The 27,894-nt window shown below is 39.0% G+C and overlaps 1 protein-coding gene across 1 annotated transcript in view; it reads right to left on the bottom strand.

Moving 5' to 3' along the window:
- The window catches only part of ZFHX3 (zinc finger homeobox 3), a 1,295,574-nt gene that overhangs the window by 704,531 nt on the left and 563,149 nt on the right, over positions 1-27,894 (bottom strand). The gene's annotated exons all lie outside the window — the stretch shown is intronic.

Raw genomic sequence — 27,894 nt, 5'->3', positions numbered from 1 at the left:
CAACATCATATAAAATTATACATATTAACAGAAAATAAAAACAACTAAATGCACTGAAATAGTACCTATGGGTGGCTCTGGGTAGAGGATTATGGATTTTTTTACGTTTTTTTTCATATTTTCCAAGTTTTCTACTTTGGGTTACGTTTTATCATTCAGAAACAGGAACACCAAATAAACATTATCTTTAAAAGAAAAAGAGAAGTTACTATTGCCCCTCAAAAACATCTCCCCAGGCAGCTTCAAATCTAATTCACTGGAAACACAGGTCCGCTAGTCAGATAAGCCTCAGCTTCTCGAGCTGTTCAACTTTCCTGTCATCAGGAGTTGCTGAGTTCTCTCCACCTCTTGCTAAGCAGGGAGGGACATGTTTGACCTAAGCCTACTGCCATGCCAGTGTTGGCCACCACGTGGAGACAGTTTCTAAAATCTCTCCTGGGTAGACTGAGGCAGAAAAACGTCCATTTTTCACCCACGTGTTTCATATTCCTTTCTAAATCCAGTTCACTTACTGTGGTTATTTGGACCCACCCCTCCTGCAGACTGCTGAGCTTGGAGAAACTGCTCTACCCGCTTGTGGTAGCCTAACAAGGTCGTTCTCCACTTTAAGGGCTGCTCGAGCTCTGTTCTAACTAAAATGATGATTTAGGCCTGAGAGTATCATCTTGCAAAACGTCTACCAGTGGCGGATGTGGTCAATCAAACAGCCTAACCTTCAAGATACTCTTAAAATGGAACCCATGCGTAGCAAATGCTGTACCATCTACTGTCTTTATTTAAAAAACAGAGCCACAGCTACAGCAAAGTTGCAGGATATAAAATCAACATACATAAATCAGTAGCATTTCTATACTCTAACAACGAACTAACAGAAAGAGAACTCAAGAACTCAATCCCATTCACAATCGCAACAAAAAGAATAAAATACCTTGGGGTAAATTTAACCAAGGAAGTGAAAGACCTATACAATGAAAACCACAAGGCTTTCCTGAAAGAAATTGATGAGGATATAAAGAGATGGAAAGACATTCCATGCACATGGATTGGAAGAATAAACATAGTTAAAATGTCCATACTACCTAAAGCAATCTACAGATTCAATGCTATCCCAATCAGAATCCCAATGAAATTCTTTACAGAAACTGAACAGAGAATCCTAAAATTCATATGAGGCAACAAAAGACCCCGAATTGCTAAAGCAATCCTGAGAAAGAACAAAGCTGGAGGCATCACAATCCCTGACTTCAAAACATACTACAAACTTCAGTAATCAAAACAGCATGTACTGGTACAAAAACAGGTGCACAGATCAATGGAACAGAATTGAAAGCCCAGAAATACCACCATACATCTGTGGACAACCAATCTTTGACAAAGGAGCTGAGAGCCTACAATAGAGAAAAGAAAGTCTCTTCAACAAATGGTGCTGGGAAAACTGGACAGCCACATGTAAAAGAATGAAAATTGACCATTCTTTTCCGCCATTCACAAAAATAAACTCAAAATGGGTCAAAGACCTAAAGATTAGACCTGAAACAATAAGTCTTCTAGAAGAGAATATAGGCAGTACACTCTTTGACATCAGTATCAAAAGGATCTTTTCGGGCACCATAACTCCTCAGATGAGGGAAACAATAGAAAGAATAAACAAATGGGACTTCATCAGACTAAAGAGCTTCTTCAAGGCAAGGGAAAACAGGATTGAGACAAAAAATCAACCCACTAGTTGGGAAAAAATACTTACAAGTTATTTATCCAACAAAGGGTTAATCTCCATAATATATAAAGAACTCACACAGCTCAACAACAAAAAATCAAACAACCCAATCAAAAAATGGGCAGAGGATATGAATAGACATTTCTCCAAAGAAGATATACGGATGGCCAATAGACGCATGAAAAGATGCTCACCATCACTAATTATCAGGGAAATGCATATCAGAACTACACTAAGGTATCACCTTAAACCTGTTAGAATGGCAAAAATAACCAAAACAAAAAGTGACAAATGTTGGAGAGGTTGTGGAGAAAAAGGAACCCTTATACACTGCTGGTGGGAATGCAAACTGGTGCAGCCACTATGGAAAACAGTATGAAGATTTCTCAAAAAATTAAAAATAGAAATAACTTTGACCCAGCCATCCCACAACTGGGTATCTATCCAAAGAACTGGAAATCAGCAATTCCAAAAACCCCATGCACCCCTCTGTTCATTGCAGCATTATTACAATAGCCAAGACGTGGAAGCAACCTAAGTGCCCATCAACTGATGATTGGATAAAGAAGATAGGGTATATATATATACAATGGAATACTGCTCAGCCATAAAAAAAAGATAAAATCGTCCCATTCACAATAACATGGATGGACCTTGAAGGTATTATGTTAAGTGAAATAAGCTAGATAGAGAAAGACGAACTCTGGATGACTCTGCTCATAGGTGGAAGTTAAACATAGGAGACAAAGAGAACTGATTGGTGGTTACCAGGGGAAAGGGGGGGGGGGGAGGGCACAAATGGTGAAGTGGTGCACCTACAACATGACTAACAATAACATACAACTGAAATTTCACGAGGTTGTAAACTATCATAATCTTAATAAAAAGTTAAAAGAAAACCAAAAAACAAAAACAGAGCCACAAAAGAGCTGAAACGGAACGCGATGAATAGCCTCATCGTGGCGAGGGTAGGGAGTTAAACTCGATACACATTTTCCCTTTATTTTAGGATATAAGGATTCAGGAGAAAACTATCGCTGGTGCTAGGTTTGACTGAAACCAGCTTTACTCTGGAAATCAGACACTAAAGTGAAAGCAGCTAGATCTTTTCCACTTCTACCGCATCCTCGTATCTAACCTTAACCCCAAATTACATACGGGATTCCAGGCATACCTGACATCCTTGGGTTTGTCTGGGTGAATGAAATGGTCAAATAGTATCAGCTAAATTCCCACGTGCATAGAGCCTGCCTAGTGTGACAAATACACGAGGAAAAAAGAGTTAGTATCTACTTACAGAGTCAATAATCTAAATCGCCCTCCCCAGCGCCCCGCCCCCAACCCCCCTGCGTAGGATACGTGGTAGGGATGGTCCAGAGAGTAGAACTGGAGGGCTGCAGAGGATGCGGTAGAGGTCAGAAAACATTGTCCTAAAGAACCAGATGGTAAAGATTTTAGGCTTTGTGGGCAAAGAGGTAGAGTCAAGGCTATTATTTAAGTACCTATAAAACTATTTAAAATGTAATCATTTAAAAACATAAAAACCCTTCCTCTCTCACAGGGCCATTGAAATAACAGGCCCTTGGGGCTTGGTCTGGGGACCTCTGGTTAGGACAGTAGTTAGAGCCCCTGGCTAAGAGTGAGGGAGCCTCTGTCCAGTTCTTTCCATGCGATTTTAATGTAACTCATTTTTGCTTCTACAAAATGGAAAGAATACTAGGTATCCCCAATTATCCAACACGATTGTTTTAGCAGATTCAATGAGGAAACAAATGTGAAAGAACTACAATCAATTTAAAATTTCTCCACCAACACAAAGTATTATCATCGTGAACACTATCTTAGGGAAACTTACAACCAAGTTCCATCATGAAAAACCTGACATGACATCGGTCATTTCAACTGGGAATGGCCACGAAGGACTGAAGTCTATACTCAACTCTCTGACCTAAAGAATAAGAGAAGGGTGAGTTTCATACAGGGTACGTTTCATAAAGATGACACTGGGGGAAATGGCATTGCAATTCCCAGCCTATTCCTAGACTGAGGAATAGAGATGGGCAAAACATGTGGAAATTGGCTTTAAGCCTCAGAGAACTTCTTTTTGTCCACAAACTCCACATATCCCCCCTATTTTCTCACATGTTCTTGAAGCTGGCCCCATGTTCCAACTGTGAATCTCAAACAGAAGACTGTGAACACAAAGGCTCCCAACACAGTGTGTATAGGAAATTCTACATCGTGTTTGATCTAATATTTCTTGTACATAGTAGGCACCAAATCTACAGGTGTTGAATTTAATTCCAGTGACACTCTCTGCTTTGAAGATACATTACAAATATAGGCCAGGTGAAAGCCCTTATTTGCCTAGTTTCAGAGATCTCTGAAAAGTGGAAAACAACAAGATTGCTTTCATTTTGATGAAACTGAAAAAAAATTTTCCAAAGCTAAATATTTATTAATGCTAATATTCCAAAGCGGGCAACAACAAAATTTTTCAGATGAAGTTTTTTGTGTGGCTTTTCCTCTAGTTGAAATGATGCAATATTAACTAAATACCAAAGACATAGCAATTACCCTCCAGTAGATTCATGCCCTATCTTGACAAGGATGTCATACTCAGTATGTTGTCAACTTTGGTCCATGAGCAGAGTTCTTGCTTTATGACTTCTGGTTCCAGATTTGATCACTATAAAGGGTATTTTGCCAAAAAGAAAAAACAACTTTGAAAAAATGGAAAGTGTGGCCATGAAAACTGCCCACTGAACATAACTGGATTTATTGTTAGTATTTCTTAATTACTCTTTCTTGTTCTTTAGGTTCCATTTTCCACTTATTTTCTCCTTAGTACTTGCAGATGCCCAAATTTCAAAAATGGCAGCAATAGCCACCCTACTTTCAATTATCCATAAACTTCATATCAATCTGATGTTTCCTCCTTTCTAAATTGGCGCAAATCCCCCTGCTTTTCCAGTCTTGATATGCACAAGCTACAACTTTCATTCTGGTAGAAAAGCAGTTGTTTGGAATCACTCGTAAAATCTCTGACTTCACGCCGTTTCAGAAGCGAGAAGGCAAAAACACTTGATTCGCTCTTCGTCGTCATCCCTCCATCATTTGATTTCTGCATCATACGACCAATTTACTCATCATCACCACCTATAGGATGTGCATGTATTGCTTGCACAGTGTTTACTCCCCGCTTGTGGAAAATAAATGATCAAGACAGATTCGAATATTTGACACTTCCTCCATTTCAAAAAATAAAAGGATCAATTTTAAGCCCTTCATTACTGTCCCTATGAGGAGAAGAAGGGAAATTGAACGTGCTGTCCACGATGAAAAGGAGTTTGCCTTTAGAATGCCCTGATTTAAATAGAGGGGATCAGCAGACACAATTGGAAGCACCCACATTTTTATTTTTAAATGAAAACTTAAAAAAAGAAAAGGATTCAGACTGTGGATTTTACCCTCAGCCACTGGGGGACTGCTTAACAGGAAAGTCATAGGTAACTTGATAAGGAAGAAAGGAAAGAAGGAAAGAGAGAAGAGAGAGAGAGGAGAGAGGAGGAAGAGGGAAGGCAGGGAGGAGGAGGGGGGAAGGAAGGGAAGAGAGGGAAGGAGGGACGGAGAATGGAGGGAGGAAGGGGGGAGAAGTGGGGGAATCCTTTAAAGGCATTGTTGCCTATATCAGGAATAGCAAAAAGCTAGGGATCTGTGTACTCGCCAAAGAAAACTTTCTAGAGATGCCAGTTGAGAATGGCTACAGACAAAAATTCAAACCAAATCAAGTCAAATCCTAATTTCAGACTAGATCACTGTATAGAAAGAAGAGACACTATTCTTAAATTGCTTAGGCTGTGAAAACCCCAGAGTTATTACCTGAATCAATCCAAAATGTGTATATATGTATTTGAAATTTCTCAAGAGGTATTTAGAACAGGTGTGTGGGGGGGGATGGGCACCGGGAGAGAACAGTCAGGCAGTCAGCTCCTAGCTGTTGCTGACACTCTGGAGTGGAGCACAGCTTCCCAAGGGGCAGCGTCCCCCATTCCTCACCATTTCGGCCAAGCCTCAAAAGACCCCACTCCGCGGTGTGAGAGAAGACAAAAGCAAGATTTCAATTTTTCTTAGGGAGCCCTGCACTCTGGATTTTTCCGGAGCCAAAGTGCCCACATTTAATAGCATTAACTTTAGAGCAAAAAACTATTCAGGGATGAATGGAAAATGGTGGGGGGCTGGAAACGATAGATTCATTTTCACTCCAGAATGAAAATCTGACACGCTCACTCACAAAAGGAGATGATTTCACACCTCCATCATTGTATTGTCTTTCTGGATACCGTGTGTCCCTTTTTCTTCACACATGTGTGAATGTAGAATACAGAAAGTCACGTTTATTTGGGAGATATCCCTGTATAGGACCATTGTGCATTTCCCCCCTCTGCCTCGTATATTTCTCACTCTGAAAAATGCTTCACTTTGCTGGGGATAAAAGCATTCAAAGGCACCTTTTTTGTTGTTGTTTACCCACAGGAAAAACAAACAGTCTGCTAACTGAAATACTACCTTGAAGGATTAAACCTGTTAGCACTGAATTTATAAAATGATTTTTCCCATTCCTCTAATGTTCCTGAATTTATAGTACAATCAAATTAAACCATACTTTGTTAAAGAAGCAGGATGATAAATAGAATCTCCCAGTAAAAAAATATCAGACTGGGAGAGATGAGGATCATTAAATATCTTAGCAGGGAACAAACACATTTATTTTTCTGGACTCTAGTTTAGAATTGTATTTATTTGGTTAGAAAAATTTTGGCTTTGATAAATATATTCTGAATCCAAAGGATTGTCAAAAGCTGGGAGGTTGGGGAGGCAAGCGACCGTATTTCAGGGCTGAGGACGGCTAACGCAGCCTCGGAGGGGAGAAGGATTCTGAGACCTTTCTCTGGCACCTCCCTAACCTTTGTCAGCTGCCGCTGGAACCTCAACTCAAGCCGAAACAGCTGAAATATGAACTCAAGCTGTCACCTCGTGCTAGGTCGCATAAATCCACATTAAACCTTTCTGTTTGTTTGCTGGTTTTGTTTTGCTTCTGGAAGTCAGGAGGTGGGAAGAAGGTTAGAAAAACAGTTTTGGTTTTCAAGTTCTTGATTGCTGTCCACAAACTCCTGGGTGGGCTGGACAGACATTTCTTCATTCAATAAATCTTTTGGAGGCACGGACAGTGCTGGGATGAGCAAGACATGGATATGCGAGAAAAAGGAGTCCCTGACTTCTGGGGCTTGTTGTCTACCCTGAAATGGACCTGACTGAAAAGTGCTCATGTCTTGAGCATTGTAGATGTTTTGGGGAAGAAAGAGCTGTTTCCCATCAAATTGCATGTGTCAGAACACTGTACTCATTAATAATCTTTTGCCTTTGATTTTATTCACCTTTTCATAAAAAATACACATTTCAATGAAAAATAGTAAATATTTTTAAAAAATTAAATAAAATTGAACAAGATGAAACCTGACTTCTGAAACTGGTGATATTTAGGCAGCCTCATACTTACCAGTCTGTGATTGAAAAGTAAAACACCTCCTAAAATTAACAAGTGAATGTCTGATTAGAAGTTTCTGGCAATTGTGTGCAAACAAAGTCAGAATTCTCAATTATACTTCATTTAAACTGACATCCTAATATTGTATTTTGTTTCATGATCATACATATTTTCATTCTTTAACATTTAAAACCAGTTCAATAATTTATGGTTGTTTCTGTGTCTACCACCCACTTTTATTGTTTTGAAAAAGGCAAAATATGATCCTAAAATGTAAATGGTTTCCTTTCTAAATATTTTAAACTCTCCCAGAGAACAGGCACTCTCAAATGCATACATATGTATGTATAACTTCTCACGAAGCATGACAGGTTCTCTATCTTTTCATGCCATCTTTGGGCTTTATCATGAACTGTAAAATAATTCTGTTAACAATGCTGAAAGACAGCAATTATATATAACATGTTTTTTTAGTTTATAAACCGAGTTGGATTTAGGTTTGTAAATATTTGAGGTGACTATCATTAATCACAACCTGAGCACAGTGGAGAATTTTTGGAATCGAAAGGCAATTAAAAACTGCATAGACATAAAAAAGTTATTTGGGAGAAATTCCTACCTAGGCTTTTTGACACTTGCAATGATTTTTTTTTTTTAAAGGGCAATGTGGTGTTTTAAAATTTTAATTTAGTTAGAGAAAACTCAACCCCCAAAAGCTGCTCTACTGCATGGAAACCTCATGAGGCAAGCTTCGGTCCTGAGCAAACAATAGCAGATGCATTTATAAACCCTGGAAAAAAGGGTTTATAATGCAAATGCTGCTGTGACCTTAACTCCAGAGGCGCAAACAGGCAGCTGTAATAGGAAAATTATGCATTAAAACCGAATGGGGTTCACAGAATGTTTTAAGATTTCTATTTGATCATGTTTTGTAGCTTTTCCAGTTTCAAATAATAAATACACTTACGCAGTTGAAGGAGAAGGAGGTTTCTGTTTCCTCAAAACCCTTAAAATGGGTGAATTTTGTGGCATGTAAATTATATCTCAATAAAGCTGTTTAAAAACAAAATAAAGCAGTGTATTTCTATTGCGGGCAAAAAGGAGTTTGATAGGGTGTGAGGGGCATCTTGTCATCGATTAGTAAGTAAGTTCTGCTTGGTGACTAGGGGTTTTCAACCTACAGGGTAACTCACAAAATAGTTCTAACATTTACAAATGTTAAGTGGAATGAACTGCATTCTGAAAGCACAGAAACACACACTTTAAACATGGAAAAACAATTTGCCTTTGATTTAACTAAAAGTAATGAATTCACTTTGGAATAATTTTCTAAAGCTTTTAAATATATATATAAAACCAGTATATCTGAACCTTAAAAAAAAAAAAAGGAAATAAGAAATGAAGGAAGAAAAGGAGGGAGGGAAAAAGAATTACTTGCAAAAGAAAAAATGCAAAGAGGGGCATTTGCAAAAAAAGGAAGCAAAATTCAATAAAGTGGGAAAAAAGCAAATAAAAATTTAAGGCAATAAAACAAAGGAAAAGATAAGTGGGTATTTCCAATAAAACTTCTAGTATTTTACTATTCCAAGAGAAAAAAATTATAAGGCAATAGAAAATTCTCCAAGATAAAACACCAATAAAATATAGAAGTGGAGAAGTTAATTCTATAGAATTTGGAAAACAGATGAAATGAAAAGGAATTTTTCACTTATATTAGTGAAAATTAAAATCTAGTTCAGAAAACTAGTATTGGTATACTATTATATAGAAAAGCAAATCCAAACTTTCAGAATTGTTTGCGGGTCAAAATTTCACCAGAATCTGTGACAGATGCATTTCATTTGGGGAGGATGAGGCTCGTGTGGGACATAAGGAATTTCGTTCCCTAAGCTCTGATCCACCCAGGGCTTTCACTCAGAACTTTTCTTCTGGTTCAAAAGAGAGATAACCCTCTGGGTAAAGTAAGAATAAATGAAGAGATGCTGATTCCTTATCTATTTTTGTTTACATAAGGAAAATCCAACATGTTTTTAGTTTTTGCTTTTATTCTGTGGATATGAGGCAGGATTCTGACATAATGATCCTAGTGCAGGAGCAATACAAAGCAGTGCAATTTTTAGGAAAATAGGTGGGTGGTTCTAGAAGCAAGATGGTAGTGATTTGCTCTTTTGGGGGCAAAGGTGACCTTTCATTTATATGAGAGTAAAGTTGGTAGAAACCGCCCAGGTACAGGCATAGTGAGACCTTAGGTCCTTCCTAAAAATAACCTCTCAGGGCCATATGATGCTCATGGGGCTCCAGAATCGGGGATGGTAGCTACTTAGAAATGTTTTTGTAGAGCCCAGTCTAGGGGGATTTTGTGCTCGGTTTAGCTGGGTGTGGTATTCAGGATTGGCGTATGCATTTGTGCATGTTGTGAGTGACACTGTGTAAATAACCCTAGGCCCATTAATCTTGCAGAAACAGTGCAGGACAGAGTCATGTCACTGTGGCGGCGGGGGAGGGTGTGGTCACAGCACTGCTAATGTCCTAGTAAAATCAGCCTCTGAGATCTGAACCCTAACCTCTTGGACACCGTTGGCACACTGCTGTTTTCTGTTAGGACTTTTCTTCAGATCCAAAGATCAAGCTGCACAGTGAATCTAGGCTTTCTGCTACCTCCCTCTTACGCTGCCCAAAATGAATAACTCAATTTTAAGGTTTATGTAATATCCTTAGTAATATGTATGCCTGGAAAAAAAGATTAAGCATCCTTTCAAACAAAAGAAAGGAACAAGAATAGGTGTGAAAAGAGTGAAGATGTACAGCAAACGTTCACATCTGAACAAACGTGATGCACGTGGAGCGACGAAAGTGGAGTTGGTAATAGGGCCTCTGTCTAGTCAGGAACATAGCTGACTGGTCATCCAGTCACTTAAATCATAACAGTCAAGGGTGTACATGCAATGTGGAAACTCAACTCAGATTCTGAACACAATTTTCCTTCCAGTTCTGAAATAGATCCTCCTATTTTGAACATACCATTTCTTTTTCATGTTGGTGTTTAGAAAGATGTAGACACCATTTGGCCTCCCTTTTCCTTCTTTCATTCTTGAGTAAAACCTTAACATGAAAAATAAAAAGATTCTCCAGGTACCATATATCTAAGAGCAAAGCTAACACAGAAAGGGAATGCTCAGTTTCACTTATATTGCTTTTTCTCAAGGCTTAAATCAGGGAAGATCTTAAAAGATCATACTTCTTGGCTCTTTTTGCTTGAATCTGAACCTTGAATCTACAGGAGAAAGTTGCGCAAGGCAGCCCTGCTCTCACCTGTGTGAATGAGAAGTGAGTCTGCTGTGTTTTAACAATGAAAACTGGTTTGAGTGGGATAACTTTTTCCTTGCAATCTGAAATGTGGTCCTCTCAGAACAAACCCAACTAAGTAACATTCAAGGGGGCAAAGCTATCAAAAACCTTTGACACCACGAGGGGCACAGGGCAAGAGTTGGATCTGGAGGAAGAGCAGAGGGAAGGGAAGGAATTGGTGAACAGAAGGCATGTGTCCCAAGACAACTGCTGGAGGAGGGACCAGGACAAAAACAGTCAGGGATGATGCCTGAGAGAGGGCTTGGTCAGTGACCATGAGAAGGGAGTCCAGATCTGATGAAGATAGGAAAAGCACAGGTCTGTGGGAGAATTCTGTCAAAAAATAAATGTTTCTGAATCCAAAATATAAACTAGTCTCTTGAACATCAGTACCTGTCTCAACAGGGCTGGTAACAGGTGATGGGTAGTTGCCTTCAAATCTATGAATCAGCAAAGTCCTTCTACAGACAACTTAGGATCCAGCGCAGACACAGGATAAAACCGCTGGCTGCTTACAATTACATGTCAATTACAGGGTTCTTCCAAATCACAGACTGAATTGAGTTTGGAAGCTATAACTAAAACACGGTGTTAGAAATCTAAATATTCAACAGATGATTCACATCATCTCAGAGCCTCATCCAGGATCTCTGCTGTCTTTGTAGAGACAGGATTTTATGCTGCTTGTATTGAGCACAAGGACAGTGATACAGAAACAGAACAGAGACTAACGCTTGCAGAAACACCTTCCAAGCATGTAGATACAAACAAAAGACACAGCAGAACAAATTGTAGCCATTCACTCCAGCTCCAGTTTTATAATCTCAGGGCTGCATGTTACCTCTATAATGCATTTTTAAACCAGCATATTGAAAATTTGAAGCTTAAAGTGGGCTGCAGGAAGACATCTGTGTGGTTTCATACCACGATGGTTCAGGGCAGACATAAAAGCTACATGAAATTTTAAATGCAATTATTTTAGATTAGAATATTTGGATTGAAAGATCTGGAGGGTATTGTTTTTGATAAGACAGTCCCACTTGACAAGAGCTGTCACCACTCTGGGGCTCTCTGTTGTCAACTAAAGATGAAAGGCCATCAGAAAGAATTAACTTCAGCTTTTAAACAGTTTGAAAATGTCAGAAAGGTCAGAGAAGATATATTTCTTTATGTGGCATATTTACCTGATGAGCTTTTGGGTAACAATGTGTTTTTGCTTTCCATTTAAGTTAGTCTAAAATCATGGTAATTGATCACAGGCTAATGACAGCTGACAAGGAAACACTATGATTGGCCGAGGTCTGTGTCAGTCACAGCTGTTTAGGGCATAGGCAGAGCATACTAGATCTTCTAATAGCAGTAATTGGCAAGTATGGAAAAAACCCTGCTAGGTCTCCTTTTGCATTTTCCATAGCCATTTATTTAGTTTCCAGTTACATGGAAGCCAATTTAAAAGCTTTTATAACTCGTACCTCACTAGTGGACCTATTGTTCATATGTTCTCCTGGGGAAGCTCAATAGCCATTGCAAAATTCAATACACACACACGCACACACATACAATGCATCTCAATACAAAATGTAAATATTAGTTTAAAGAAAGAGAGAGAGAAAAGAAAATATGGATGTTATTTATTATGATCAACGTCGTAAATTCCTTTGAAAGACACATCTGATTTAATATTAAGAGGAAGTTTAGTTTCATTTTAAACAACATGAGGCCTGAAGGTGATTTTGCATTTCTAACGTGCATTCCTCCTTCTAAAGAGGAAAGTGATAAGTTAAAGCAAGTTCAAGTACTATTGTAGCAAGCTAATTCCCTTTTTCCACATGCGATTCAGAGAGAAAGGTCAAGTTGGCTGTCACTTCTCTCTAACTGATGCTCAGAGTCTGTGTGCACTGAGCATGATATATTTAAAAGAAGCCAAGCGCTCGGCCATTTTCTGCGTCAACTGTATTAATCATAAACCCTCCATCTTGAGCTGAAATGAAAGATTAGGTGCAGATGAGTTTGTAAACAGCAAATGCACAGAGAAGGTCTTTCTGCTCAGAACCAAACCTCAATTTCCCCACCATTTTGAAATGTAAGTAACTCTTGCAACTGGAAGAAAGGGTCTCTAGCATCAGCTGTAATTTATATGATGGGCTGCTTGTAATGTGGGAATCTAGTTGCCGACCACTCGGGCAGCTGATTCCTCATCAAGCCCTGACGGTGAGGCGAGGGAAACAGCAAAGGGCAGATAAAAGGCACCGAATATTTAAGACAAATACAAGACATGCATTCTTAGAGGAGAAGTTGCTGAAATACACACTGGAGACTGTGCAGGTAAATGTAGTACATCCATACATACAATAAAATTATTTATATTCTAAATAAATTGTCCTCAATCATTTTAGAGTTATAGAGGATACAACATATTAAAAATGTGGAAAACATGCCAAGAAAACTGACCATCTACTTTGATGCTTTTAACTAGGAAGATAAATTTGTACAATTAATAGAGGTTTATATATAAGGTAGAGATGCCTGAAAAATTGTTTCTTTATTAAAATTTCTAGAAAAAATAGATATAATTATTTGAGCTATTATTAGTCAAATGCATTGTCTTTGTTAGAATTGTCTTTCTAGGAGAAAATCACTGAAGAAATCTCATTTATAGGAAATCATCTTTAAAAGAATATACCACAGGGAGGACTTTAAAATGTCACCCTGCTTAAAAAAGAAATCTCATTCAAATCATGAGAATTGACGTATTTTCTGAGTAGGAGAATGACAGTGCCTTCCTTCAGCTATCCAGATGCTACCCCTTCCCTTCATACAGTCTCACTTGGGTGTCTTAAATAATGTCCTTGTCATTTCTCTTTGACTCCCAAGGCAGTGCTGCCCGCGAACTTCTCTTGGGTCTGCACATTGGCCTATAAGGCAATTGAGCCACTTCTCTCTAAGTCATTAACTAATGTTCAGGTACTGTCATTTCACTCATAACGGAAAATCCATGCAACCCACAGGGTCTCCTTTTCCCTGGCAAATGAATTTGTTACAACTGGACACTAGCAGTGCTGTCTGGTGTCTATACTTTAGTTAATAATGATCATCATTATAGTATTCCACATTTAGGGCAGTTCCTCATAGCTGAGTTACCAGAGAATCCCAGGCTGGTAGAGGCAAGATCACCACCACTGTCCACCGGTGCTCTTAAATGCCTGCTGGTGATTCTCCACCAAATTAAAGTCCACCACATCCTAGGATTGAAAATTCTATCTAGTCACAAACACAAACACGATGAGAAGACCCAGAATCTTCTACTATGAGCCAAGCACTCTGCCAGGTTCATGACATTTCGTATGTACTTTTCTATCATAAGCCTATAATAGGGGATTATTATCATTCTCCATTTACAGATGAGGATATGCACGCTCAGAGAACTTCACTAACTCATCCAAGCTTCCACAGCTTGTAATGACAGAGTCCACATTCAAAATTAGGCCTCTTCCTTTTCACAGGAGGATTAACAAAATGAGAAGCACTTTTTAGACTCATATGTAGATTTCAAACCACGGAGAGATCTCTGCAATTCCAACTTCCTTATTTTATGGTTTTTAATGTTTAAAAAGGTAAGAGGAGCTCTGCTAAATCTGTGAAGGTCATAAAACAGTGTCCCCAAACTAACGTTGGCCCCAAAGATGCCAGGTGGATGCAATATATTTTTAGTGTCAATTGATTCAACCCTAGACCTCCATTCATTTTCTGTTGCTTTAGAGATTAGAAGATCCCAGTAGTTTAGAAGATCACATTTGTTTGTTTGTTTGTTTTGAAGAAGATTAGCCCTGAGCTAACATCTGCCACCAATCCTCCTCTTTTTGCTGAGGAAGATTGGCCCTGAGCAAACATCCATGCCCATCTTCCTCTGCTCTATACGTGGGATGCCTGCCACAGCATGGCCTGCCAAGTGGTCCCATGTCCGCACCCAGGATCCGAACCAGTGAACCCCGGGCCACCGAAGCAGAACGTGCGAACTTAACTGCTGCGCCACCAGGCCGGCCCCCCTAGGAGATCACTTTTTTTTTTTTTAAGATTTTATTTTTTCCCTTTTTCTCCCCAAAGCCCCCCGGTACATAGTTGTATATTCTTCGTTGTGGGTCCTTCTAGTTGTGGCATGTGGCATGCCGCCTCAGCGTGGTTTGATGAGCAGTGCCATGTCCGCGCCCAGGATTTGAACCGACGAAACACTGGGCCGCCAGCAGCGGAGCGCGAGAACTTAACCACTCGGCCACGGGGCCGGCCCCAAGATCACATTTTTTGAACCAGAATACTGACCCAGGATGTGACATGAGGCATGAGGGTGATGGGACCATGACCTGTCACAGCTGACTACCATGGATAATTTAGAGGATGCTTATGGTGGAGGGGGAGAAGAGCATATTTAAAATCAGGAATGTCCTGGTCTGTGAAGACACTGACCAGATATCAATGGACATTTAAGATAGGAAGACAAGAAAAATTACATATAAAAGCTGTCTTATGAGAAGGTTCAAGACAACACGACTTTCAAAATTGTACCCAAAGCTATACAAAAATTAATAAGAATGAGCAGCCTGGGGAAAATAAAATATAGGTCTATAAAGCTTGTAACATTTCTATCAATGGTTCTACCTCTTTTGAACTCACATAGTTGATGTTCTTTCAAAGGCTCATGATGAATACCCTACAAAGTTTATAGAGTCCTCTACTTCCCTATCCAAGTCTACTTCCACTTCTTCCTGATACCCAGCCTCAGCTGCAGACTGCAGGACATTCCCACCTCCTGCCTCACCTGTGCCTCCTGCCAGGAAAGCTTTGTGCCATTTCCGGCCCACCAAACCCCACCCATGAAAATGTCCCTGGTCCCCACACACTTTCTCTGAGCGTGCACAACAGTCTCTATCCCACAACTCAAGTTTTCATCACGTGATGCCCTGTAAATTTTACTGTTGCATGTTTCTCTGACTACATTTATGAGCATGGCTATATTTCTTCTGTGCCTCCAAAATACCTAGCACACAGGTAGGCTTTGATAAATACTTAGTCATTGTCCAACTGATTAATTTAACCCACATGCTCCCTTTAAAGTCCTAGAGCTACAACTACGTTCAATGGGTGGAGGGCACCCAGGATATTGGTGGAAGCAGAAGAAGAACGTTCTATTTTGGTTGCATCCTAGGAAAAAAGCACAAGTGTAATAGCACACATCTGTTCCTCAGGTTGAGACTTATAAATGGAAGCATTGATTTCAAGTGTCAAAGAAACACAAATATTACACTTTGGGCAATAAATGAAAAACAAAACCGAAAGGCTTTGATGACATTTCCACTGGGTGGCTGTCACCCACCAACCCCAACCTACTTCCTAAAATTTTTGTTTGGTTTAAAGTCATCGTGAAGTTTCAGCAGCTATCAACGGTGGAGGTGTAGGACATGATAGCAAAAATGTCTCAACAGTTAGGACAGTCTAACAATTTCTAAACATTTTCTTTGAATAAAGAGTCTCTGGTTTGAATGAATGTGAACCCGTAACACTTTACTACTAGAGCTGATGTAGCTTAAGATGGAGTGCATAGGTTTGTCCAGTTTTCTTCTGGGTTCCAAGTTCCTTCCCAAGTTCATCACTGATCCTTTCCCCCTAAGTGAAGGCAATGCCTTAGGAACCAAAGTTAGTTGAGCCACATCTTTATTTATTAATTGCTCTTTACTCAACTTTTGACAATATAGTCAAAGACTACAAGGTACTATTCAAAATTGACCAAAGATTCTAAAATTGACCAAAGAATTAAGTGCAAACATTTCAAAACAGTTCACATTCAGAATCAGCAGATGAATGGAAAGTGGTTAAGCAGAGAAGAAATGGACTGGAACTTTGAGTGAGGCACAAGTCAGCGGGAATCCCAGCTAGCCTCTGAGATGACCTTAAGTAAATTGTTACATCACCCTGCACATTGGACTCCTCTTGGGAAAAATTAGGATCACAGAATCTGTCTTACAGGGTGGCTCTGATTACTAAATGTAATAATGAATTTTAGTTGTCTAACACCAAGGACCATGATTAAATGAGGAAGGGAAATTAGAAGGAAGTTAGAAAGAAAATACTACTTCCACATGGTCCATAGGTCTCCCTTTTGTCCTGAATCATCATCCCTTCTATCTCCTTTGGGAGTATTGACCTCTGATTGTCTCCCTTCTATGGCGTTTGCCACTATTCTTCCCCATTTAGACTTGCCAAACTGCCAAATTTCCAGGTCGCAACAAAACACTGCCAGATAAAACAAATGTTTCATTAACAATCTGTTCCCAGGTGCTACAAATGTTCCACCTGAAATGAAAGTAGAAATTCATATGGTCTTCCCCTCCAGCAGTCTCATTCTCTGGCAAAATAGAGGTTTAATTAAGGTCAAACCTCCCAAGCCATAGCAGAGGATGAATTTAGGTCAGCTGAAACAGCTATTCTAGTTAATTTGATCTAAATGGTTGTGTTTATTTGGGGAGGGAAGGAAAAGTCCTTTAGAAAACGGAGGCTCCTGGCTGGTAGAGAATGAGGAAGAACAGGCCATAGCCAACATTTAAACCGTACGGAACTGCACACTTTTCAGGAAGATAATTCCTGAGAATTTAGAAAAAATATATCTGTACAATTCTCAACTCTAAGTTTAAGTATCTACTACAACAAATTATTCACATATTTTTGGTAAAGCCACCACACAGAAGGGTCTTAATCAGCTTGAAGACACCAGATCTTCAACTAAAAATGAAATGAAATCTTCCAGGAAACAACTTGAAAGTCTCAAAGAAAAAATAATATAGAAACCAGAGAAGCAGACAGAGTACAGGATAGGAGGGTTTTAAATGTCACCAGAGCCAAGCATTGCTTCAGTAAACTCTAATGAAGAAGATTTCTATGTTGAAGGGAAACTGGAGAGATGAATACACCCCCTCCCTGGGACTTAGATTCTTGCTTATTATTCTTCAATTTCCCTTTGTTTCAAGCTTTCCTTACGCTCCATGCTCACCTGTCTTATAATTTCCTTCAACAGGATGCTACAGTTTGAGATGTAACTTTTGCTGTATGCCTCCGACATGCTGCTTCTGCTTACCAGAACTCTGTTCATCAACTGGGATGCAAAGAAAAATAACATCCTATTTTAGCAACAGATCCAGGTTTTGTGGGCTCTGAAGCTTATAGAATTTGGAGAGTTCTCTGTAAGATAGGAATATGGAATTAGGTTCTAACGTTAGTTTTTACTTAAAATGAGGAAATAAATCACAACAAAGAGCTGGGGTCTTGATCATTCAGATCCCTTTATGAGGCTTCTGACAGCTTCCTGGTGACATCTGGCTCCCCGATCCCCACTCACACCCTGCATAGCTCCCAGCAGCTCCCAGTACACTAATGGTGCCGTGCAAGTGAGGCACCCTGAAGCTCAAGGCTCATTCGCATCACAGAAAATCCTCTCTGCACTAATTTCCCCAAAATAAACACAAGCAATGTAACCACCTATCCCCATTTTGCTGTCAGTCCCTGGCAGACATATCTTACACCTAAAGATAACGCCCTCGTCCATACCTGAGTACCTGGTGACGATCTGCGTTGTTTTATCCCTGTGCAAAAACTGAGACAATGGAATACAAAACAAGTTGCCTAATTGCAAAATTCAGAAGGGCACATTACATTTTTAAAGTGCAACATATTTTTTCATCTAATTCAAAACTAGGAATGTTAAACTTAAAGACTCTCTCCAGCTTCCGTTAGTGACAGACAGGGCTCCCCAAGGGGTGGCTGCCTTCAAAGACAGGTAAATGAGGGCCCATATAAAACAGCCAAGTATTGATGTTGTAGTAAAATTCCAGAAAAATACATTGGCAGACAAGTAAATTTGTCACTAATAATTTAATGTAATTTCCCTAAAATGGAGGTAATAGGTGCTCAGGGAATACACCTCCAGGGTTTACATCAAATGTGCATGTGGAAAATCGTGAAATAATATTTTTTTTAAAATGTAGATGCTTTGTCTGACATGTTGGTTTATGATGAAAATTATTCTTCCAAAATGAAAATGGGGAGGGGGAAGTGTAACCTCCCCAGTACATGTAGCCTTTAGCTCCCAAACCTTTCCTGGTGGTGGCAGTTGAGAAGCAGTGACTGACTGGGAGCTGCACACATTTGTTTGCATTTTATTTCCCCCTTAAAATGATGTACTACAATTACCAAATATTAATGAACCAATCATGTTGCAAATAGTATTTCCTGTGTCACTCTGAGTTATAGAATCTAATATTGGGCTCATTTGAAACATTCCAAAGTTGCATATTTTTCCCCCTTTGCAAAGTGACAGCTCAAATTGTGTTTAGTTGCATCCGTCCAACCATGAGCAAATCAAGTATAAAAATTTCATTTTGTCTAAGTGTTAATGCAATTTTTTAAGCTCATATCCTAGGATGGCTCACTTTGCACTATGCTGGATGATATTAGATGCTGCTTAAACACTATTATCAATTATATTACATGGTGCCAGAAAATTTTAAAATAGCACTTGTTTGAGACTCAAGTCATGAAGTTCCAAGAAAGCAAAACTACAAAGCAGGAAAAAAAAATTCTTTAGCAATTTCAAATGCACCAATGTTTATGTTTTATATTACAAATAGGCTGATTTCCAGCTATAAATCTGAATTTCATTGCCGTGATCACGGGTCTAATATGAGAAAAGACCTGCAGTACACTCAGGCAATAAGGAGAAACGCAGCTGTCATAAGCTTAGCTGCCGCATGGAACAACGAGAGACCCAAGTCAGGGGCAGGAGGGAGGCGAAGGAAAGGCTATAAGAGAGAAAGCGGCCCTCCGGTAGAGCCATCAACATTATGAATTAATATAAAAGTCAAAATTATAGAATGTCCATCATTTTTCTATAGAATATTGACAGAGTGAAATGAATTCAGCAGATAATAAAGAATCTATCCCCCAGAAAAAAAAAATGGAAAGAAAGAAAGCAGTCAAATATGCCGGCTTCATAAGCACATTTCATCAAATGTGTGAGCTTAATACAACTGCAAGGGAAAAGCCTGATCCAATTTTGTAGGAGGTCACCGTCAGAAGTCCCGGGCTGTTAATGCGCCTCCGAGTTCTCTGATTTCTTACGCCAGGTAGTGAGGCCAAATGCTGCCTCATGCTCAAAGACATTTCTTCTTTTCCCAGATCCAATCTCACACACACTTACACGCCCAGGACAGACGTGACTGTCGTAATGAATGCTAGTGGAGAAAGTTGCCAAATAACGTCGATTATGGTCTCATTTTCATGGGCCCAGAGCACGGAAAAATTTCATCTTTCCTATTACCACCTTTCCAGTGGCTGTTCTACACACTCTGGAAAAAAATAAGTGATTTTTATTTTAGGTGTCTGAGAAAAATGTCTCTAGATTCTGAAGTCATTTAAATACAATATATATATGGAGCTATGGAAAACATGTACCGTGCTTTTATTTGCTTAACTCTGCCACAGCTAGATTTGCACAATTTGGGTCTGTAAATCAGGCATGCAAAATCTGCTAAATGTTTAGAATGTTGCCATTTGTAAGGAGCTAGTTCTGTTGTCTGATAATTCAGAATAAAAATAAACAAGTCACTAACGAGAAGGCACACATCTCACAGTAAGATCACAGCTCACATCTGCCTAGTGCAACGTGTTCACACTTCACGAAGTTTACACGTAACAGAATCAACCTGAATTCTCCTTCAAGTCTGGGATTCAGGATGCCTTTCCAGATTGGGGATCCACAAGAGAATTAAGCCCTTATCTTCCAAGGCACACATTGTATGTTATGAATTAACTTTTTACCTCTGCATCTAGAATGTACTAATTTTGAGAGATTGAGAAAATATCCTCTCAAATCATTTTCTGTGTTTTTGTGTTTCAGACGAGAAAAGCTAGTGGAAAAAGGCTGCAAGTCTCACTATTCAAAGTATAGTCTGAAGACCAGGAGCCTTCGCATCACTTGGGAGCTTGTTCAAATGAAGACTCTGATCCATTAGGTCTAGGACTGGGTCCAGGGCTCTGCATTTCTAAGTTCTCAAGTGACGCTAGTGATCCTGGAACCACTGACTAGTAAGCCTCTAAAAGCTCCCTGTTCTCCATGATATAAAATTCTTAAATGACATTAGCATAAGACCAAATAATATATTTGACATATCATATAACAAGTTTGCTAGTTTTGACTTTGTGTTGGGCAGGGAGATCTAATCGTCTCCTATATCCAGGATGGAAGCAGTTGAACAGGGATCATCGACCAAAGCAAAGCCATGCAAGAAAATGCCATGGGTTTGGTTTTCTTGAACCCATTTGCCCTCCACAGCAGATTTCCAGCTTTAAATGCAAATTTACATGGGAAACTTGTGCCCATATTTTCCAATCTAAAACCAGGATATATATTCTGATCTGTCAATCTATTTATATGATGAGGCCCACAAAGACATGAAAATTAAATTACGTTTAGATGTTCATTTGATGAACGGCCTTCATTAAACAGAATTGAGTGACATGAAATGAGAACTACCTACAAAATCTAGGCTATGTGACTAGGAATGGTCTACTGCCCTTTGCTGCCAGTGCTGTTTTTCTCTGGAATGCCACCCTTCCTTTCCACCTGCCAAACACTCTTCCTACCTTTCATGTCCTCTCGGGCTCTCTGCTTTCCTAGAAGACTCAGAAACCCTCTTGCTCTTCACCTTCTTTCCGCTCCTCTAAACCATGGTGACGCTCATATTTGGGGCTCACCACCTTTATAAGATACTAATGCTTTGTTTTCTTTTCTGGTCATTTCACATAACTTGCACAGTCTCCCTCAACATTTAGCCCAATTAATATTTATCCAGAACCTGCTTTGTGCCAGGCTCTGTGCTTGGTGTAGGGGATAAAGGGATAAAGAGGAATTTCATCATATACTTCTGATGTAGCCATAAATATCTTTGTTCCCTGCATCAAAAAATTTATCATCATGTGATAGAGGAGACTGACGTGAAAACAAAAATAATATCCGGTTATGATGATAAAATAGAAGTATATACAAAGTTTTGAAGGAGATAGTGGATGTGCCAAATGGGGAGAACAGTGGAGCAGAGGAAATTTCACAAAAGGTTAGGGGACAAGACATATACACAGATACAGATGTAGGCAATAGCAGAGTGAATACAGGAGCTCCAAGCAGTTTATGATGGCTAGAATTTGGGGACAGGCAGAAGGAAGAAGAGATAAAAATGAAGAGGTAGACAGGGCCCATATCAAGAAGGGTCTTATATGCTGTGCTAAGGAAAGATACAATCAGATTAGTTTCAGTAGATCAGTGTGTTGCTAAAGTGCAAGAGAATATCACAAACTCCTTAGCATCCTTTTTAAGCTAGAAAATTTGAGGCACAGAGGTAGGAACAACTCAAAACCTTACTGATCAGCTTGTCAAGAGAAACCTGTGATTTAAGTTCCTTTGAATGAAGAATCTTGCATAAACCTGTGATGGGGATCTTGCTAAACCATTTGTTCATATTAATGATCACATATGGGAAACACTTGACATACTTTAAGAAAACAGCTGTTGGTGGGAACAAAGAAGGATAAGCTAAGGGGCTAGTGCAACGTATCCCCAGAGTTATAGGTTTCTTGAAGTCAAGGATTTTTATCTTGGTGATTTTGGTATCCAGTGCCTAGCACAATGCCCAGAAATGGGAAATATCTATGTAATATTCTACTTAATAACTACCCAAAATGCTACCTCCAACTCCTTCCTTCTTTGATCACATATCTAGGACTAAGGAAAGCAATTTATAAACTTTCTTCATTATCAAATAAATCATTGTGTCTTACAATTTTTTAAAAATTATTATTACTTTAATTCCCCCCTCAGCATATTTTTTAATTCTTCTCTCAGCTATAAACAATTAGATGATTCCTGGAGTTTAAATTTATGGATCTACTTATTTTGAGACAAAGTATCCATTTATAAAGCATCCCTATTTTTCAAACTTGGAAAAATAGTCTGCCAAACAGGGCTCTGGCCCAAATGAGCTTACATTTGATCCTAAACAAGATTTCTTCACCAGAAAACAAGGGGTCCAGGGGGATGGGAGGGGAGTTGTATCATTTGTATCCTGAGAAGCCGAATTTTATGAAATCTAGAAACTCTCTTGTGCTCCTTATAATACCATGTACTAGGCCTGTCTTGCCTGTAGTAGATAATCAATAAATTACCGCTCAATTTGATTAAATTTACAGCTTTAGAAAGCATATATGTCCATTTTAATTGTTCTGAGTCACATTGGTAAACCTCTGAATTTCTTGTTGCATTGTGAGTCTATTTCTTTCAGTTGCATTTGTGTCTCTTAAATAATCTAAATTTTAAAATGAAAAGCAGAAAGCGTTTAGAACCTAATTTGGTTGAATGTGCTCCCAGCCCTGGCAGAGATTCGTAGGGTCCTGCCACTGGCTCAAGGGCCATTGTGCGGGATCCAGTGCTGCAGATATAGGAATGTCTGTGCACCAAGTAAGCTCTTGGAAAGAAGGGGTGTGTGGCTGTATAAATCCTGATCCAGGAGGACAATGAATCTACAATGCACACACAGCCCCACACCTGCTGTCACACACTGTAATAAACCCCCGCCGGTGTTCCCGTGACAAAGTTGATCCCAAAGGATAGACAGCAGTGATGGGAAATATAAATCTGTACCAATAGCCAGCCATTCCTCCCACCTCCCGTGTGCCGCATGTGTGTGTGCACAAACAAGGCCGCTGATACGTAAATACTGCGAGCGGTGCCATCCATCTCCTGCTGCACATTCAGTTTCCATGCGTGCTCTGTATGCTGCCTGGAATTTCATACCGTATTCAGAAGGATTGAGATTGCCCAGCCTTTGTTCAGAGTAAGTAAGCAAGGAGGTGGAGCGTAGTCGGATTCTAGCAAATTCAGATTTTATTTTCCTTCCTTCTTGGGAAAAAAAAAAATCAGCTTCTTAAAATTGCATCGCTGGTGTTTATGATTCATATTACAAGCAGGGCAACCTCGACACCCAAAGTGAAATTTCATTTATGATATTGTGGACTTAATATGAATAAAGGGCTAGTGTGTTCCAAGGCACCAAAGAAAGATGTGCCTGCCACAGGGCCAATCACAGGAGGGAATGAGAAGACAGAGGCTGGGTGAGGGTAGTAAAAGACAAAGCAAGCCAAACCCCATAAAGTGATATGAAGTTCAAAAGAAATGAAAAGGAAAAAAAAATCCCGTAGTGTGTCCATCACTTGTGCTTGGGAAATGGACATACACAGATGAATTTAAGGCATACTTAAGTTCCTGCCACTTTCCTCCTCCAGTTTGGAAATCCCACTAGTTAGAAATATGATTGGGATAAATAAAAAGACACAGGCAAGGAGACAGGTTGCATACTAAATGCAAGGCATGTGGGGTGGTTTCAATAGATCGTTTCTTTCAACTGCACAAGAAAGAGGTAATGGAGAGGATGGCACAGGTTTAAGCAGGCTCTTGATGTAAATGAAAATAAAAACCACAAAAACTTTTATATCTTCGTAGCATTTGGCTAATGAGTCACTAAAACCATCCCCAGCACATCCATCATTTCTATTGCAGAGTCTCAACCACTCTCTCTCTCTAATTGGTCTAGACAGGTGTCATGATATTTCAGCACAGTGAAAAAAATTCCAGAGGTTTTCTTCAGTGAGACTGAAAGGTAGACACTTCGGAAAATGTTAGTCTCATTTCAACCTTCTTTGAAACGGTTTACATTTAGCAAGAAAATCAAGACAAATGAAGGTCTCCAATTTTAATTCCACCTCCAAAAAAGCCCCTTATGTGGTCAAGAGGGAAGCTGGAAGCTAATTTGATCACTTGGAGGGGGCCATTCCGCTCTCAGAAGAAACAGGTTTTATCTGGGGATCTCACTTCACCTATAGTGTTTATTTCCCGTAAATGAAATTAAATGCATAATGACTCAAATGTCAACTGCACCTTGCCATAAAGTGAGGAAAGACAATTTTGCATTAGCAAATGATGTTAGGTGCTGCTCAGTATCTTCAAGGTAATAGTTTCCACTGAATCCTGCACCTATGAATGGAAAAGGAGACAGACAGCAAATTGGAAAAGACCAAATCTAAGGCATGGGCCTGCCACCACATTTTGACCAGGAAGAGCAGCTCATTAATGATTTTTTTTTTTTAAGGAAGGTTAGCCCTGAGCCAACATCTGCCTCCAATCCTCCTTTCATTGCTGAGGAAGATTGGCCCTGAGCTAACATCTGTGCCCATCTTCCTCTACCTTATATGTGGGACGCCTGCCACAGCATGGCTTGCCAAGCGGTGTGCAGGTTTGTACCCGGGATCCAAACCAGTGAATCCCCCGGCCACCAAAGCGGAACATGTGAACTTAACCTCTGCACCACGAGGCTGGACCCATTAAAGATGTTTTAAAGTCTTATTTCAACAAAGTCATGACATAAGTGAAGATCAGTCAGGAAACAGAAAGTTCAGCTGTTAAACTCATAAACATACAGAGGAAAAAGCCAGAACAGTCCAAGTTAAGGAGAGAGCATCGGGCTTAACTTTTAATTTCCTGACTGTTATCAAGAGGAATCACAATCTTGTTGCTATTTAAACATATTTTTAAAAATCTAATTTCTTTGGGAGAAGGAGGTGGTTATGCAATAAAAAAACATTTCCCCAAGAAAGAGGTGACATGAATGTTTACTTCAGTTTTCTTTTGTTTGTTTGAACCGTGTAATAAGAGCCTGGTTGCCAATGCACTAGGCTTTACAAACTTCAAACTGATGTTGTGCATCCTGGCATCAGACCTTTCCCTGGGAATATGTTTCAACACGGAGCAGTGGTAAGAACCACGAAGGGTGATTTCTGAGACGGATGCAATGAGGCACCACCATTCAGTTGTTGAAGATGCCAGTGAGAAACCTGGAGTTGGGTCGTGAGTAAGGTACAAATTTTAGATGTGAATTTCACCCACCTTCCTGAATATGCAAAAGCTCCCTGAAACCAACCTGGCGCGCAAATTCTAAGTGTTACCTGGGAATATTCATTTCTCCTCTGGATATGTTAAAAATTCATATTTTCATTAACTCAGAATGTAGCATTCAGAGTTTAAGAAAAAATAAATGCTATAAAAGACAAGGAAATTCCAACTTCAAATCAGTTGGTTGCATAACTTAAACAATCTCTACGTATCTATCATCTTATCTATTTCATCTATGTGTCATCTCACTAGAGACAGTTTCTCTCTATCCACATATAAATCACAAATCTATGCACAGAATTGGGTTAGATTATTCAACAAGTTGTTGTCTCTGGGTTGGAAGAAATATGCTGTTAATTTTTTTCTTCGTGTTTAATTTTGTGTTTTTCTGTATAAAAATATTTTGCATCTCTAATTAGAAATGGAGTTTATTTTTAAATAAAGCAAGTAAGCAATTTTACTTAAAGTTATTTAATATAATGAAACACCAAAGGGGTAAGAGGAGGTAGGAAGAAAGAAAATGCTCCCGGATAGATTTCAAAAGGGTCATAAAATGTTTTCACTAAGATGGATGTGGGCAAAATATGAATACTATGGTCATTTCCTTATTTAACAAACATATACTAGCAATTTCTATTTTCCCGGAGGGCCAATACTGGGCGTGGAGTTGGAGAAAAGAATAAGAAAGGGTTCTTGCCCTTAAAATGTTTACATTTGACTGGAAGAGGGGAATACGCATAGGCATATAAAAGCTCATTCTTGTCCCAGTAGCATCTAAAAGTTAAGCACAGAGTAGGTGCCTGGCTTTACAAAATTATACAAAAGAAGCTAGTAGAAAATCATACGATTATGTGGACTCTGGACATAGAAGGATTTTATGAGCATGAAAGTAATGGATGAAGTTAATATAAAAAGATTCATAGCTGTTTTGTACTTTAATTTCTGTGCTTCAAAAATCATCTTAAACAGAATTAAAAGACAACAAATAAAACGTTTTCCACAAATATGTCTAAAGGTTGATCTCCTTAATATATAAAGGACATGGAAATTGACAAGGAAAAAACCAAAGGCCAATTTTAAAAGGGACAGACAATTCACATAAGAGGAACTTGGAGTGGCCAAAAAACATGAAATGTGTTCAAACTCACAAGTAACCACAGAAATACTAATTAAATCAACAATGCAATCTTGTTCTGTCATCTGTCACATTCGTACATGTCTAAGAAATGCTAGTGCAGTAAAAGTAGAGATATGCGTGCAAGAATGATAAAACCACATTCAGGAAAGAGGGTAACACTTGAAGGAAGGTGAGGGGAATGTGATGGGGGCTTCACAGCTACTCCTAACGTTTGATTTCTTTAGCTGGGTGTTGAGTACGTGGCTTTGATTACATTCTCTGTAACTTTTTTCTATACCTGAAGGAGTTCATTTAAAAAAGGAAAAGAAAGAAACATGGTGCTGCTCAATGCTGGTGACCATGAAAGTGGCATGAACTGGTACGGCCTATTTTCAAGGCACTGGCAACATGCATCAGGGGCCTTTAACACAGCATTTGAGTCTATAATTCTATTACTAGGAATCTACCTTTAGAAAAAAGCCAGGATGAAAACAATGGTTTAAGGGCAGTGATGTTTCTCAGAGTACTATTTTTAATAGTAAAATATTTAAAATACTCTAAATGTACAATAAAAGAGGTATAGTAAAATAATTAATATATCTATAACAGAGAATATTACAAAGTGATCAAAATAACATTACCGACATTTTTATGATATAAAGAAATGATCAAAATATCACATATGACAAAAGCTGGATACAAAGATGAGTATTTACATACATGTACATATATATGTACACACACACATACACGCACTGTGTAAAGTCAAAGTCTAAAAAGAAAACGTGCATGTTACACAAAATTGGGAAATTATCATGCTTCACCAGTGAACTAAAATTTAAACATTGTTATTTTTTCTCCTAAAAAGGGACTAATTCTACTCCGTTCCCTCAGAGAAGTGTTCAATTCAGAGTGGCTCATATCAAGAGTGGGGTGAAATTTAAGAAATAAGTCTAGGGTCATTTTGTACTGGGGAAAAATGTAGATACTGAGAAGGCAACTCAGCTAGTTGTTCTATTTATATATGTTTAATTATAACAGTCATAATCTCATTAACTCTAATATGTAAAATATTAATAGTTTAATGTTTAAATAGACAACGGTATACTTTTCTGGATTTTTTT

The sequence above is a fragment of the Equus przewalskii genome, chromosome 3, assembly GCF_037783145.1.
Source record: "Equus przewalskii isolate Varuska chromosome 3, EquPr2, whole genome shotgun sequence".
Classification (NCBI taxonomy): Eukaryota; Metazoa; Chordata; class Mammalia; order Perissodactyla; family Equidae; genus Equus; species Equus przewalskii.
Note: the sequence above shows the minus strand (reverse complement) of the source record. Positions and strands in the feature narration are given on the sequence as shown.